Raw genomic sequence first — 17,789 nt, 5'->3', positions numbered from 1 at the left:
ATATATCTATTTCTTCCTGATTTCTTCAACTTCCGTAAGGGTCAGAATCATGGTCTTCCTTCACAAAAAACATCGTTGGGTGTCCTCAATTTCGCTTACGCATACAGAAAATCCGGTCGTAACGTTGAGTAGTTGCTTTGTGGTGAGACGAAGAAGCTCGAACAGTGCGTCAATCTAAAATTGGCATTTTGGTAATGATTTAGAAAAAATACAATTGAACTACATATGAATGAAACTTACCCGTACACTATTGATGTTTATGTTGCTTCAAATTTGTCTCCCGGATGCAATCTACGGACCCATTGCAGTTAGTAACCAATTGCACTTTCAAGGCGTACATACCAACGATCTGAAAACTGAAGCGGAGCAAGCAGCAGCTGACAACACTACAAGCAAGTAGGAAGAGTACGGCTGACGCAACACCCAGTGATGTGGACAAACTAATAACTTAGTTTGCTTCGAACCATTTTTTAGGTTGATTTCCACCCAACCAAAGTTTTAGGTTATTTTCAATTAACATCTTGATGTAATCCAACCTAAGGCCTAGTTTGGATTTGTCAACGACGAATCATTTTCACCAACCTATCTTTTGGTAAAAGCAAACATGCTAGCGGTTGATAAAGGGTGCAATCTTAGTTTGAATCAAAGCAAACATGACTTTGGAGGAAGCAAATCATTCAGGTAAAATGTACTTTAAAAAATCATTTGCTTCGAAAGAAACCCCAACTTAGAATGAAACATTTGTTTACGTTGGAGTAATAAAAATCAGACTTTGAACGCCAACCAAATTTTTGGTTGATTCAAACTAGACTGATTTCTCTCCGTGATCGTTTTACAGCTGTTGTTCAACGTTCAAACCTTTTACTATTTACAAATACATCAGAAACTTTTATTCAACGTTTTTTAAACCTAGTTGTATGATGCCTTTTTGTATAATCGTCTAACAAAGATCGAAGAAACAATTATAGCGCATTACCCAACTAACAATTGCCAGTCACAAACAAGCAAGCTTGCTGAATTGTTGCTTAATAATGGTAATGATAGCTGAACTAAAATTATGCTCTACACATTACTGTTTAAATGATTTTTCAATTGAGAAAATAGTCAATGTTCGACTTTCCTCATCGGTATCAACAATGATAGATTAAAACACTTTTCAAAAGTTTAACAAGAAATTTATTCGACAAGCATTGATTCCTTAACAAAGGAATTTAACAAAACATTTGTCTGCATCTTATTAAGCTGATGCATCGATAAGCATATGCTCCTGAACAATGTGCTTTTCACTTGTCAAATAAACGCCTTCAGCCCGTCATAGTTTGACTCGGAACTTTGTTCGGATTATGGGATAAATCATGGCTAAAGCTGTTTTGACAACCAAGTTATTGAAGAACCAAAATTTTAAACGAATCACATAAAATAAAACAGAATAGAATTATGTAGTTTAACATTGAGTGCCAAGAGACGTAATCAACGTAAAAATGAGGCATTTATTTATTATTATTAGTCTGTAACAAGATATCTTGTACCTTGATTATTATATTTTTTATCTTCGCAGCAGTTCGATTGTACGAGACGCTTGGATCGATGCATTTGACATTGCAGTGCTGTCGTGTTTACTGAATATTGTTCCCACATTTACCTAGATAACCAAACAGCTTTCAGAAATCGACACATTTCAAGTATCCCTAAACATCCTTATGCACTGTTTATTGAACAAAATATCAAGATTCCATGACAAAAGCACAAATAAAAAAATTGCTTAACGGATCTTCGACTGAGCATGAGTAGATTACCTGAACAGATGCTGTGAATGCACCATGTCCAAGACCATTCCGCACCACATGTAAGCATACATGTTTAAAGATCGATATTTAATAATAAAAATAAAAACATATTCATATCGCAATTAGGCTGACACAAATTTCGATTTTCTCTAATGTCACCCCCCCCCCTCGGAAAATTTTGGTCGGAATTCGGCATTTTGAGGGGGAAACACATAAATTATTCAAAAATTCAAAAGTTTTGAACTGAAATTAGAGTTGTTGAGAAAATTTCTTAACAAATCCGATGAGTTTTACGATTTTGCTTAATTGCTTGGGTAATTTTTCATCAAATACATTTATTATTTATTATCCCCCCCCCCTTGACGAGTCAACGAGCAAAGTGACAAAAGAAGAAAATGAGATTTGTTCCGGCCTTAGTTCGTCTGGAAACAATATATTCAAAAAGGGCCAACACTTTTGACCGCATTCGATACAAGTTTTCTCACCATGCGATAAAAATACTGACAGCGAAATCAAAATGGAAAACACGTGTTTTGAGCTGAACAGCTGTTGAAGTGTAAGGCGTTGTTCAGTTGATTACCACGCGCTGTGCTAATTCACCACTGCTAAACACAAGTTCAGGAGTGATCATTATTGAGTCATGGGAAGATTATGTTTTGCATCTCACCATCTCTAGGATGGCGCAGATAGGAAGGCATGCGGCTGGCAATCGACGGGTCTCGAGTTCTAATCTGGATTTAGGTAATTTTATATGTAATTCTTATTTCATAATAGGTGTTCTCAACATAAGAGCAAATAATTACTCTCGTAAGAGTTCAACATTTTTGCATTTTATTTATTTTCAGCCATTTTTGCCAAAGCTTAATAACAACTTTCTTGTACATTTTTAAAACGCTTTGAACAACAAAAAATTAAGTTGGTGCACAACATTATGCTTCACAACTTCTGTAAATTTGTGTGAACAAAACCCGAACATATGTAGATATCTACACCGTTTCGGGCATGCGGATTCTCCCGAATGCCCAGTGTGCAATGGTTTAGAGGAAACGGCGGAACACGTTTTGTTCGTGTGCCCGCGATTTCGCACAATGCGTGACCGCATGCTTGCCACATGCTGGGAGGACACGACTCCGGACAATTTGGTCCAGAGGATGTGTAGGGATGAGTTTGGATGGAACGCCGTTTCAACGGCTATTACCCATATCGTCTGGGAGCTACAGAGGAGGTGGCGCGTGGACTCGGAGAATGGCTAGTCCAGATGCAGTACAAGAGGTGGTCCAGGGGTTCGAAGTCGGCTTCGTAGGTCATACCGGTGCCCTGCGGTCAAGATCGACCCTTACAGCGATTAAGTGGCCGCGGAGAGGAAGTCCCGGTAGCGGTGCTGTCGTGGCGTCGGTCTTTTTTTTTTTTTTTTTTTTTTTTCCTTCTAAACCATAGGGGGATAATCTGCTCAACAGACACCCTAACAGAAGGTTAGGGTAGTGTAGGTCTGACAGGCCGTCTTCTACAACAAAAGTAAAATCCAGGACTACTCTCTCCTCGTACCCACTAAACCATTCCTATGGTCGCCAAACCCTACGTCTCTCCGGAACCACCAAGAAGGTATTGCTTCAGAGAGGGGCTAGTGCACATCGCACCCACAAGGTTAGCTGCGTAGCCTGCAGCAACGAACATCGATGACTCGCTTTGGAGAGTCCATCACGGTAGCATGCTGGCGCTTAGCCAGTTTCCCGAGTGGTCCTCGCCACTCCCTTTGTCCTCGGAAGGCGGGCAGGGTCAACCCCGCCCGCGCCCTACTGCTGAGCGGACATCAAGAACTGATGCCCACGTGCAACCCGATCTGACCTGCCCGTAAGGAAGGGTATCACTACCCTTCAGGCCCTATCAGATGCACCCGTAGGTTGCAGACAGCAGGATCTCACCTACCCCGACCCTTGCCGGGGACCCCTTTCCAACCGCGGGCTCGGATCCAACCCAGTAGACCGACGCCACGACAGCACCGCTACCGGGACCTCCTCTCCGCGGCCACTTAATCGTTGTAAGGGTCGATCTCGACCGCAGGGCACCGGTATGACCTACGAAGCCGACTCCGAACCCCTGGACCACCTCTTGTACTGCATCTGGACTAGCCATTCTCCGAGTCCACGCGCCACCTCCTCTGTAGCTCCCAGACGATGTGGGTAATAGCCGTTGAAACGGCGTTCCAGCCAAACTCATCCCTACACATCCTCTGGACCAAGTTGTCCGGAGTTGTGTCCTCCCCGCATGTGGCAAGCATGCGGTCACGCATTGTGCGAAAACGCGGGCACACGAACAAAACGTGTTCCACCGTTTCCTCTAAACCATTGCACACTGGGCATTCGGGAGAATCCGCATGCCCGAAACGGTGTAGATACTGTCGAAAGCAACCATGACCTGTAAGGACCTGTGTCAGGTGGAATGTGACTTCCCCATGGCGCCTATTAATCCAACTATCTACCCTCGGTATCAACCTATAGGTCCACCTTCCTTTGGTGGAACTGTCCCACGCGCGCTGCCATTTGACCATAGAGGCCATCCTGACAGTCCTGCGTATGCCTCTTGTGCCGCGCATTTCGAAGCACTCCATGTCCTCACTGATAAGAATGCTGATAGGCACCATACCAGTAATGACGCAGAGAGCGTCGTGTGACACGGTACGGTACGCGCTCGCAACCCTCAGGCACATAAGCCTGTAAGTACTTTCCAGCTTCCGTCGGTAGCATTTAGTACTTAGCGCGGTGCCCCACGCCGGGCCGCCATACCTAAGTATGGATGTAGCAACACTAGCCAGAAGCTTGCGCTTACTGGCGTACACCGCAGAGCTATTGGACATCATCCGGGACAGTGCCGCAATAGCTGTGGAGGCTCTTTTACAGGCATAATCGACGTGGCTACCGAAGGTAAGCTTATCGTCGATCATCACGCCCAAGTGTTTGACGGAGCGCTTTGACAGGATAGTACAGTCTCCTACACTGATCTCCGTCTGCTGCTCCGACTTCAGGTTGTTAACAACCGTCACCTCTGTCTTGTGGTGAGCCAGCTCCAGTTTCCTGGACCGCATCCACGCCTCCACAACTTTGATCGAGTGGTTGGTAGTCAACTTTACCTCCTCGATCGTTTCACCGTAGACTTCGAGCGTAATGTCGTCGGCAAATCCGACAATCACCACTCCCACTGGATACTCTAACCTCAACACCTCGTCGTACATGACATTCCATAACACCGGACCCAGGATGGAACCTTGCGGGACTCCTGAGGTTATGTGAAAGCACTTCCGACCCACCTCCGTGTCGTAGACTAGTACACGATTCTGAAAGTAACTTCCGAGAATCTTGTACAGGTACTCCGGTATCCCCAGACGCAAGAGCGCATCGGCAATAGCAGACCAGCTGGCGCTATTAAACGCATTCCTTACATCCAGAGTCACTACCGCGCAAAAGCGAATTCCCCTCCTCTTAGGCTCGAGTGCTTTCTCGGCGGTTTTTGTAACCGACAAGATAGCGTCTACGGTGGACCTCCCCTTCCGGAAGCCGTACTGGTTACTCGAAAGACCATTTTCGCCCTCGGTGAACCGCAACATTCTATTGAGGATGATCTTTTCGAGCACCTTCCCCGCCGTGTCAATCAAGCATATTGGTCTATATGCCGACGGGTCTCCGGGTGGTTTCCCCGCCTTTGGCAATAGTACCAGGCTCTGCCTCTTCCAAGCTTCTGGGAAAACTCCCTCGTCCAGGCATTTCTGCATAGCAGACCTGAACATCTCGGGAGCCTCTGCAATAGCTACTTTTAAGGCCAGGTTCGGAACTCCGTCCAGACCTGGGGCCTTACCTACGCTAAGGGACTTAGCTATACCCGCAAGTTCCACATCGGTGACCCTCTCCTCATCGCCAGCCCCAGTCCCCGGCTGTCCTACGAAAGGAGGCCAAGGACTAGGATCATGACGCGGAAAAAGTCCTCCAATGATCCCCTCCAACATCTCTGGAGATTGCTCTGTAGGAGCCATCACACCTCTCGTCTTGGCCATAACGATCCTGTAGGCGTCACCCCACGGGTTCGTATTGGCACTCTGACAGAGACCCTCAAAGCAGGCCTTTTTGCTTGCTCTTATCTCGGTCTTAAGCGCGGCTTTTGCAGCGGCGAACACCACCCGCCGTTCGTTTCGCTCTTCCTCTGATCGTGCTCGCTGCATCCGCCGCCTAGCCCGTAGGCAGGCGCGGCGCAGGTCCGCAATCGCGTCGGTCCACCAGTAAGCCGGTGGCCTCCCATTTCTAGGGTGGACTCGCCTAGGCATGGTCGCATCACACGCACGCAGGCGTCGGTCTACTGGGTTGGATCCGAGCCCGCGGTTGGAAAGGGGTCCCCGGCAAGGGTCGGGGTAGGTGAGACCGTGAGACCCTGCTGTCTGCAACCTACGGATGCATCTGATAGGGCCTGAAGGGTAGTGATACCCCAAGTAACCACGAAGCCGTATATAAGTGCATCAATTTTGCCATATATTTATATTTAAAACTGTGTATATAATGCTGCATTACTTTAAACACCTCATTGAAGCAATATTAAAGTCGAAAAGGGTCCCACTAAAATCAAATTAGTGCCACATATTGCAGCACGTTGACAGCCATTGCTAAAGCATCATAAATGCATGTGCTGTACATTTGCATTTGCACATGCTTAATACGTGCAACACGTTAAAACAAAACAAAAATCTATTTTTAGCACCGTTTCGTTATCGACTTCACTGTTGCCCCCACACATGAATGTTTTAATCATAATTTTTTTGTTGCCGGGTCGGGAGTCGAACCAGAAGTGTTGAAGACCGCTAGATGAGTTCCATACGTGCTGGCGCCTCGGGCCGTTTCTGCTGCAGTGAAAACAACAGATATTTCATTAACTAAAAGGAAACTGTTCTTCTGTCTCAATCATTGCAGTAGAGGGCAAAACGACTATGTCATATGTAATAGAATACAGTATTCTTTATCACATTCTGATAAATCTATATATATAAAAATGAGTTTGAAGTTCCTTTGAGGCAACAAAGCTCACGAACGGCTGAACCGATCAGGATGACTCTTGCATGGTTTGATTCGTATTCATGATGGCTGTGTTTATATGTACAAAAAGTTACAAAAATCTACTAGAAAAGTAAGAAAATTGACAAAGTACTGATTTTTCATGAGCTGGGAAGGAAATCAACACGATCGAAATGAAATCAATCTAGAGTGCGGTGCTGCAATGACCTTGACAGTTGTCAAACCACCACAGCTTGACAAGACAAAGTTTGCCGGGCCAGCTAGTTACTGATAAATACATAATGCATTTTAGAAGATATTTAATCAATATAAGAAAATTAAAACCTCGTTTAAAACACCCTTCGCACACTGCTCATATGCTAATTGTGATTTTCATCATTATTGGCATGTGATAGCAGCCTACAGAATAGGTCACCTCTAAAAATGTTTAGCTGTCGTTGATCGGTGGCTCAAACGGGGATTAAGTTGGTCGGGAGTCGAATCAGAAATGTTGAAGACCGCTAGAATTGACCGTAATGTTGTTCAATCTTCCTGATTTCATTTGTTTACCATTAGAGCTTTTATAATTGTATTGTTAGAGCAAACTTTGCTAGTTTCTACATTGCATTTATTCAGTTTTTGAAGTGTTGAGTTATTGAATTATCTTATATCACCTTTTAATGAACCCTAATGTAAAGAAAAATGCAATGCATCATTACATTGATAATGCCAATCTAAAGGATTATTGCATAACAAGTGTGGAATTACTGCATATAGCATTGCAAAGGTTGATATTCAGTCTAATTCGTGCAATGATATAATGCTTGTGGTTTCTTGGGACCCTTCCTTTGCGGGCAGGTCAGATCGAGTTGCACGTGGGCATCAGTTCTTGAAGACGAAGCAACCCGGCGCAACCGTTTGCGTCAACAAGGCAACCGCCTTAGGCTTCCCTAGCTACCCTTAGTTACTAAGATTGTTATTTTTTCCTAACAATTAGTCTGAATCTGTTCTTCAAATAAACTAGACGTAATATTCGAAGCTCTGCCTACCTTCACATATAAAAGGTTATGGGCACCACGGTGAACACTGCAGGCGGAATTCCGCAATTCAAGGGCGGACCGGATTTCCAACACTGGAGCTTCAGAGTGAAGATGCACCTGGATTCGGTCGGCGTGTTGAAGAATTTGACGGAGAATGCCCCAGAAGCCGCGGCGGAGAAGGTCCAGTTCGAAGAAGCGGACCGGAAGGCGAAGGCGTTAATAGTAAGTTTCCTGGCCAACGAATGTTTGGAGGTCATCCGGGAGAAGTCGACGGCCAAGGACATGTGGGCAGCCCTCGAAGCGACGTTCGCAACCAAGTCGATTGGATCGCAACACCTGGTCCGGAAGCAGCTCAACCGACTGAAGCTGAACGAAGGCGATCCGATGAGACCTCATCTACTGGCGTTCGACGATTTGGTCCGGCAGATGAAAACGGCTGGTGCAAAGGTAGACGATGCTGACCTGGTGGTGCTGCTGTTCCAGACGCTGCCAGATTCTTATGACCCTCTGGTGACGGCCCTCGAAAATGTTCCTGAGCAGGATCTGAAGCTAGAAGTCGTGAAGCAGCGGCTGTTATCTGAAGATTTGAAACGTCAAGAGCGAAACGGAGGAGTTGGCGAGGCCAAAGGGGCTGCGTTTTCCGGCGACAAAACGAAGAAACCTTTTCTGGGTAAGTGCCACAAGTGTGGCAAGCGTGGCCACCTCAAGAAGGACTGTCGGCAGAAGGCCGGTAGTGAAGCTAACGCGGCGGCCAATCAGCGGAAAGCAGTAAGTTTTGTGGCGAGCCGGGGCAACGTCAAGTCGAAGAGTGGCAAGATCGTCTTCAAGCTCGATTCCGGATCCAGTGACCACCTCATCAACGACAGCAAAGTGTTTTCGGTGGTCCGGAAGCTGAAGCAACCGATTGTTATTAACGTTGCCAAGGAAGGACAATCTCTTCTTGCGAATACGGTCGGTGAGCTCCATGGCAACAGCAACAAACAATTCCCGTTGCACATGAAGGACGTACTGTACATCCCGGAGTTGCGCAACAATTTGATGTCCGTGAAGAAGCTCGTCGCGGCCGGCGTGCAGGTAAACTTCGTCGACAAGGTCGCAATATTGAAGAAAGACGGGGAAGTTATCGCCACCGCCCAACTGAGGAGCGGACTGTACGAGCTGGAGATTGACCTGGAACGTCCAACCGTGAATTTGTGCATGTCGGAGGCAGATGAGCTCTGGCACAGGCGGCTCGGACATTTGAGTGAGCAAGGAATGAAGGCGATGGCATCAAACAACCTGGTGACTGGTGCTGAATTTCGTGGAGGCAAGCTGGAATTCTGCGACGCTTGTGTTCAAGGGAAGCAATGCCGTGACCCTTTCAGCGGATCTCGTGATCGAGCGACCAGGCCCCTGGAAAGGATCCACTCGGACGTGTGTGGTCCCATCGATCCCCCTGGTTGGGACGGATCCCGTTACTTCGTGAGCTTCATCGATGACCATACCCACTTTGCGGTGCTGTACATGATGCGGAGGAAGTCCGAGGTCTTCAGCATGTTCCAGGAATATGAAGCCATGGCGACGGCGAAGTTCGGCTTGAAAATTTCAAGTTTGACGGTGGACCAAGGACGTGAGTATGGCTCAAATGCGCAAAAAGATTTCTATTCTAGAAAGGGCATCCAAATCGAACCGACGGTGGCATACACGCCACAGCAAAATGGCGTTGCGGAAAGGTTCAACCGAACTGTGGTCGAAAAGGTCCGCTCCATGCTGGTCGAGTCGAGCATTCCCAAGATGATGTGGCCCGAAGCAGTCCTCACCGCTGTCTACCTCATCAATCGAAGCCCGACGGCAGCCCTGCCCAAGACGGTAACCCCTGCTGAGTCCTGGTATGGGAGCAAACCGTGTTTAAAGAAACTTCGTGTGTTCGGGTGTAAAGCCTACGCCTGGATACCAGATCAGCAGCGCAAGAAGCTCGACGCGAGGAGCCGGGAAACCGTGATGGTTGGATATGCTCCAAATGGCTATCGATTGTGGGATCGTGCCGCGAGGATGATCATCATTGCACGTGATGTGAAGTGCGACGAAAATTGCTTTCCGTACCAGAAATGTCCTGAGAAGAAGGATTCTCCGCTGGTGGTGTGTTTCCCTCCCGAGCAAGAGGGGGAAGGTGATCTTGATGCTGAGGATGGCAAACCCAACCGTTTCGAGGAAATCGAATCCGATGCTGAAATCGAATTGGATGCTGATGAAGATCACGACGCGACTGACGAGACTGTAGACTCCACCAACACCGGGGCGCTCCCTTCGCAACTAGAACAGCACGAATCCGAGGATGAGGGTCAACCGTTGCTGAGGCGCAGCGAACGGGAGCGCAAGCTCCCCGGTAAGTTTCTCAATTTCTTTACTGGTTACGGAGCTGTTTCTGCCGGTCCATGTATTACAGATGTCCCAAACTGCTACAACGATATCGGAGGCCGAGACGACCGTACCCTTTGGCTGAAAGCCGTTCAAGAGGATATGGATTCGATAGAGGCGAACGAAGTGTGGAAATTGCAACGCTGTCCTCGGAGTATCAAGCCACTCCAGTCGAAATGGGTGTTTCGTGTGAAGGAGGGCAACAACGGCAAGGAAGTACGCTACAAGGCTCGTTTGGTGGTGAAAGGATACCTGCAGCGTCAAGGCATCGACTACGAGGATACCTATGCTCCCGTTGCGAAGTTGACCACCATCCGTACTGTCCTGGCTGTCGGCGTGCATAACCGTTTCCTGTTCCACCAGATGGACGTGAAAACAGCGTTCCTTTATGGTGATCTGAAGGAGGACATTTATATGGCGGTTCCGGACGGCGTAAAAGCGAATCAAGGCATGGTGTGCAAGCTACAGAAGTCCCTGTACGGACTAAAGCAGTCTCCCCGCTGCTGGAACGAGCGGCTGAATGGACAGTTGCTGAAGATGGGATTCACTCGATCATCCCACGACTACTGTCTGTACACTAAATGCACGCCTGGGGACGAGCTGATCATCGTTATATACGTGGACGACCTGTTAATCGCTGGAAGGAAGCTGACTTCAATCGTGAGGCTCAAGAAGGAACTTTCTGCCGTATTCAAGATGACCGACTGCGGCGAGGCGAACTACTTCCTGGGCATGAAGCTGATGTACAATCGTGAGGAAGGAACCCTTCGACTTTCACAAGAGGCCCAAGTAACGAAGATCCTGCAGCGATTCGATATGGTGAACTGCAATTCTTGCAAAACCCCGATGGAGAAAGGACTCCAACTGAAGCGTGACGGACCATCGACGAAGGAACCGTATAGGGAGCTTCTGGGCAGTATGATGTACACCATGTTGTGTGTGCGTCCGGATATCTGCTACCCTGTGAGCTACATGGGACGTTTCCAGCAGAATCCAGCGGATCATCACTGGCAAACGTAGAAGCGGATCGTACGATACCTGCAAGGGACGCAGGGGCTCTGTTTGGAATACAGACGGGAAGAAGCTGCAGAACCGCTGGTGGGATTTGCCGACGCAGACTGGGCAGCGGATACCGAGGACCGAAAATCCGTTAGTGGCTACTTATTCAAGGTTTTCGGAGCAACCGTGTCATGGTCGAGCAAGAAGCAGACGACGGTGGCAACATCTTCAAGCGAAGCCGAATACGTTGCCTTAAGCGCAGCAGCATCCGAAGCGATTTGGCTGACAGGCATCCTGGAAGACCTGAAGATAACCGTGAAGCCCGTCATTATCTACGAGGACAACCGTGGCTGCATCGGTATGGCCAAGAATCGTGAGACGAAACGCAGCAAGCATATTGATGTCAAGCATCATTTTCTACGTGACCACGTGGAAACAGGACGACTCCAAATCGAGCCGGTGAGCTCTCAGGACCAACTTGCGGATATGCTCACTAAGGCGTTGGATACTTCCCGTTTCCGGGATCTTCGACGTTCCCTTGGACTAAACGATTGAGAGGGGGTGAAGACGAAGCAACCCGGCGCAACCGTTTGCGTCAACAAGGCAACCGCCTTAGGCTTCCCTAGCTACCCTTAGTTACTAAGATTGTTATTTTTTCCTAACAATTAGTCTGAATCTGTTCTTCAAATAAACTAGACGTAATATTCGAAGCTCTGCCTACCTTCACATATAAAAGTTCTTGATGTCCGCTCAGCAGTAGGGCGCGGGCGGGGTTGACCCTGCCTCCTTCCGAGGACAAAGGGAGTGGCGAGGACCACTCGGGAAACTGGCTAAGCGCCAGCATGTTACCGTCATGGACTCTCCAAAGCGACCCAACTAACAATCACTCATTTAACAAACACCATTATAACGAATTAATTCAAAATAATGTTGAACAACATTTGAATTATTTTCACGTACAACCTATGTTCGGGTTTTGTTCACACAAATTTGGAGATGTTACAAAGCATCATGTTGTGCACCAACTTAATTTTTTGTTCTTCAAAACGTTTTACAAATGTACAAGAAAGTTGTTATTCAGCTATGGCAAAAATGACTGAAAATAAATAAAATGCAAAAATTTTGAACTCTCACGAGAGTAATTATTATTATTATTACTAGTTTATTTGTGGACGCAGTAGCGCCCGTGGCAAGTTTTTTTTTTCAATATAAACGGTTCATGTGTTATTCACGGTGGTAGATTTTAAATAAGAAAAGCATAATATTTATCTACGTTTTGAATAGAGTGTTTTTGGTGAATTCAATGCAGCTTATATTTACATCAAAATACTTCGTTGAAGTCACCGGACAGACAAACAGGGCTATCTGTGTTATTTCCAGCAACTGCTGCATTCGGTTGTCTAAGAGTGACAGATTCTTTTCTGAATTAAAAAAATCAATATTTTCAGCGTCTGTTGTCTGTATGTTTTTTTTTTTCATAAAATGCTGTGTCTGGTTGTCTATGGTTGTCACTGGTTTTGTTTTCTGCGTCTGACAGTAAAAAAGAATTAAAGTGTCAAATATTTTAAAAAATCAAAATTTTCAACGTCTACTGTCTGTGATTTTTTTCATCGAATGCTGTGTCTGGCTGTCTATGGTTGTCACTGGTTTTGTTTTCTGCATCTGATAGTAAAAAAGAATTGAAGTGCAATATATTTAAAAAAAATCAAAATTTCCAACGTCTGCTGTCTGTGATTTTTTTTAATCAAATGCTGTGTCTGGTTGTCTATGGTTGCCACTGGTTTTGTTTTCTGCGTCTGACAGTAAAAAAGAATTGAAGTGTCAAGTATTTAAAAAAATCAAAACTTTCAACGTCTGCTGTCTGTGATTTTTTTTTCATCGAATGCTGTGTCTGGTTGTCTATGGTTGTCGCTGGTTTTGTTTTCTGCATCTGACAGTAAAAAAGCATTAAAGTGTCAAATATTAAAAAAAAACATTAAATTTTCAACGTCTGTTGTCTGTGATTGTTTCCATCAAAGTCTGTGTCTGGTTGTCTATGGTTGTCACTGGTTTTGTTTTCTGCATCTGACAGTTCAAAAGCATTTAAGTGTCAAATTGAAAAAAAAAATCAAAATTTCCAACGTCTATTGTCTGTGATTTTTTCATCAAATGCTGTGTCTGGTTGTCTATGGTTGCCACTGGTTTTGTTTTCTGCGTCTGACAGTAAAAAAGAATTGAAGTGTCAAATATTAAAAAAAAATCAAAATTTTCAACGTCTGCTGTCTGTGATTTTTTTTTTCATCGAATGCTGTGTCTGGTTGTCTATGGTTGTCGCTGGTTTGGTTTTCTGCATCTGAAAGTAAAAAAGCATTAAAGCGTCAAATATTAAAAAAAAAACATTAAATTTTCAACGTTTGTTGTCTGTGATTTTTTCCATCAAAGTCTGTGTCTGGTTGTTTATGGTTGTCACTGGTTTTGTTCTCTGCATCTGACAGTAAAAAAGCATTGAAGTGTCAAATTTTAAAAAAAATCAAAATTTCCAACGTCTATTGTCTGTGATTTTTTTCATCATATGCTGTGTCTGGTTGTCTATGGTTGTCGCTGGTTTTGTTTTCTGCATCTGACAGTAAAAAAGCATTAAAGTGTCAAATTTAAAAAAAATCTAAAATTTCAACGTCTGTTGTCTGTGATTTTTTCATAAAAAAAATCAACGTCTGTTGTCTGTGATTTTTTCCATTAAATGCTGTGTCTGATTGTCTATGGTTGTCACTGGTTTTGTTTTCTGCATCTGACAGTAAAACAGCATTAAAGTGTCAAATTTAAAAAAAAATCAAAATTTCCAACGTCTGTTGTCTGTGATTTTTTCATCAAATGTTTTGTCTGGTTGTCTATGGTTGTCACTGGTTTTGTTTTCTGCACCTGCTAGTAAAAAAGAATTGAAGTGTCATGAACCTCCATGAGTCGATGTTCCTTGACTCGATATCGACTCATGGAGGTAATTTTTTCCATACTGAAAAATAATTTCTGGGTTACTATGATGGTCCCTCCAAAAAGCTTCCCAAAGGATTTTTGTTTCACTGCTCGATATTTCCTTGAGTCGATGGTCCCTTCAATATCGACTCATGGAGGTTTTACTGTATATTAAAAAAAATCATAAATTTCAACGTCTGTTGTCTGTGATTTTTTCATCAAATTCTGTGTCTGGTTGTCTATGGTTGTCACTGGTTTTGTTTTCTGCATCTGACAGTGAAACAGCATTAAAGTGTCAAATTTAAAAAAAAAATCAAAATTTACAACGTCTGTTGTCTGTGATTTTTTCATCAAATGTTGTGTCTGGTTGTCTATGGTTGTCACTGGTTTTGTTTTCTGCACCTGCTAGTAAAAAAGAATTGAAGTGTCATATATTAAAAAAAATCATAAATTTCAACGTCTGTTGTCTGTGATTTTTTCATCAAATGTTGTGTCTGGTTGTCTATGGTTGTCACTGGTTTTGTTTTCTGCATCTGACAGTAAAAAAAGCATTAAAGTGTCAAATTTAAAAAAAAATCAAAAATTTCAACGTCTGTTGTCTGTGACTTTTTCATAAAAAAAATCAACGTCTGTTGTCTGTGATTTTTTCCATTAAATGCTGTGTCTGGTTGTCTATGGTTGTCACTGGTTTTGTTTTCTGCATCTGACAGTAAAACAGCATTGAAGTGTCAAATTAAAAAAAAAAATCAAAATTTCCAACGTCTGTTGTCTGTGATTTTTTCATCAAATTCTGTGTCTGGTTGTCTATGGTTGTCACTGGTTTTGTTTTCTGCATCTGACAGTAAAAAAGCATTAACGTGTCAAATTTAAAAAAATCGAAAATTTCAACGTCTGTTGTCTGTGATTTTTTCAAAAAAAAATCAACGTCTGTTGTCTGTGATTTTTTCCATTAAATGCTGTGTCTGGTTGTCTATGGTTGTCACTGGTTTTGTTTTCTGCATCTGACAGTAAAAAGCATTAGTGTCAAATTTAAAAAAAATCAAAAATTTCAACGTCTGTTGTCTGTGATTTTTTCAAAAAAAAAATCAACGTCTGTTGTCTGTGATTTTTTCCATTAAATGCTGTGTCTGGTTGTCTATGGTTGTCACTGGTTTTGTTTTCTGCATCTGACAGTAAAAAGCATTAGTGTCAAATTTAAAAAAAATCAAAAATTTCAACGTCTGTTGTCTGTGATTTTTTCATAAAAAAATTCAACGTCTGTTGTCTGTGATTTTTCATCAAATTCTGTGTCTGGTTGTCTATGGTTGTCACTGGTGTTGTTCTCTGCATCTGATACTAAAAAATAATTGAAAAGTCAAATATTTTATTTTTTGTGAAAATTTCTCCGCGTGCTGCATCTGGTTGGCTAGTCACCGGACAGACAAACAGGGCTATTATATATATGATTATTATTATGAGAACACCTATTATGAAATAAGAATTACATATAAAATTACCTAAATCCGGATTAGAACTCGAGACCTGTAGATTGCCAGCCGCATGCCTTCCTATCTGCGCCATCCTAGAGATGGTGAGATGCAGCACCCAAAGCAAAACATAATCTTCCCATGACTCAATAATGGTCACTCCTGAACTTATGTTCAGCAGTGGTGAATAAGCATAGCACGTGGTAATCAACTGAACAACGCCTTATACATCAACAACTGTTCAGCCCAAAACACGTGTTTTCCATTCTGATTTCGCTGTCAGTATTTTAATCGCACGGTGAGAAAACTTGTATCGAATGCGGCCATAAAGTGTTGGTCCTTATTGAAGATATTGTTTCCAGATGTACTAATTGTGATACGAATATGTTTATATTTTTATTATTAAATATCGATTTTTAAAAATGTATGACAATATGTGGTGCGGTATGGTCTTCGACATGGTGCATTCAGAGCATCTGTTCAGGTTATCTTCTCATGCTCAGTCGAAGATCCGTTAATCCGTTAATAGTGCATATGGATGTTTAGGGATACTTGAAATGTGTCGATTTCTGAATGCTGTTTGGTTATCTAGGTGACTGCGGGAACAATATTCAGTAAACACAACAGCACTGCAATGTCAAATGCATCGATCCAAGTGTCTCCTACAATCGAACTGCTGCGGAAGATAAAAAATATAATAATCAAGGTGCAAGATATCTTGTTACATGCCTCATTTTTACGTTGATTACGTCTTTTGGCACTCAATGTTAAACTACATAATTCTATTCTGTTTTATTTTATGTGATTCGTTTAAAATACTAGTTCTTTAATAACTTGGTTGTCTAAACAGTTTTTGCCATGATTTATCCCAGAATCCGAACAAAGTTCCTAGTCAAACTATGGCGGGCTGAAGGCGTTTATTTGACAAGTGAAAAGCACATTGTTCAGGAGCATATGCTTATCGATACATCAGCGTAATAAGATGCAGACAAATGGTTTGTTAAATTCCTTTGTTAAGGAATCAATGCTTGCCGAATAAATTTCTTGTTAAACGTTTGAAAAGTGTTTTAATTTATCATAGTTGATACCGATGAGGAAAGTCGAACATTGACTACTTTCTCAATTGAAAAATCATTTAAACAGTAATGTGTAGAGCATAATTTTAGTTCAGCTATCATTACCATTATTAAGCAACAATTCAGCAAGCTTGCTTGTTTGTGACTTGCAATTGTTAGTTGGGGAGTCATCGATGTTCGTTGCTGCAGGCTACGCAGCTAACCTTGAGGGTGCAATGTGCACTAGCCCCTCTCTGAAGCAATACCTTCTTGGTGGTTCCGGAGAGACGTAGGGTTTGGCGACCATAGGAATGTGTTTAGTGGGTCGAGGAGAGAGTAGTCCTGGCTTCTACTAGGTATTGTAGTAGAAGACGGCCTCAGTCCCACACTATCCTAACCTTCCTGTTAGGGTGTCTGTTTGCAGATTATCCCGCTATGGTTTAGAAGGGAGAAAAAAAGCGTCTCATACAATCGAACTGCTGTGGAAGATAAAAAATATTAATAATCAAAGTACAAGATATCTTGTTACAGACTAATAATAATGAATAAATGCCTCATTTTTACGTTGATTACGTCTCTTAGCACTCAATGTTAAACTACATTATTCTATTCTGTTTTATTTTATGTGATTCGTATAAAATATTGATTCTTTAATAACTTGGTTGTCTAAACAGTTTTAGCCATGATTTATACCATAATCCGAACAAAATTCCGAGTCAAACTATGACGCGCTGAAGGCGTTTATTTGACAAGTGAAAAGCACATTGTTCAGCAGCATATGCTTATCGATACATCAGCTTAATAAGACAAATGTTTTGATGCTTAATAAGATGCAGACAACTCTTTTGTTCAGGAATCAATGCTTGTTGAATAAATTTCTTGTTAAACTTTTGAAAAGGGTTTAATTTATCATTGTTGATACCGATGAGGAAAGTCGAGCATTGACTACTTTCTCAATTGAAAAATCATTTAAACAGTAATGTGTAGAGCATAATTTTAGTTCAGCTATCTTTACCATTATCAAGCTACAATTCAGCAAGCTTGTTTGTTTGTGACATGCAATTAA

The 17,789-nt window shown here is 43.2% G+C and overlaps 1 long non-coding RNA gene across 1 annotated transcript; it reads right to left on the bottom strand.

Moving 5' to 3' along the window:
- Positions 1 to 823, bottom strand: LOC115264007 (uncharacterized). Its single transcript, XR_003895942.2, has 2 exons — positions 241 to 823; positions 1 to 174 (listed from the first exon to the last, which is right to left on the bottom strand). It is a non-coding gene; the product is annotated as an uncharacterized LOC115264007 (long non-coding RNA).
- Between the last annotated feature and the right edge of the window lie 16,966 nt (positions 824 to 17,789).

The sequence above is a fragment of the Aedes albopictus genome, chromosome 2 (genome assembly GCF_035046485.1).
Source record: "Aedes albopictus strain Foshan chromosome 2, AalbF5, whole genome shotgun sequence".
Lineage (NCBI taxonomy): Eukaryota > Metazoa > Arthropoda > Insecta > Diptera > Culicidae > Aedes > Aedes albopictus.
Note: the sequence above shows the minus strand (reverse complement) of the source record. Positions and strands in the feature narration are given on the sequence as shown.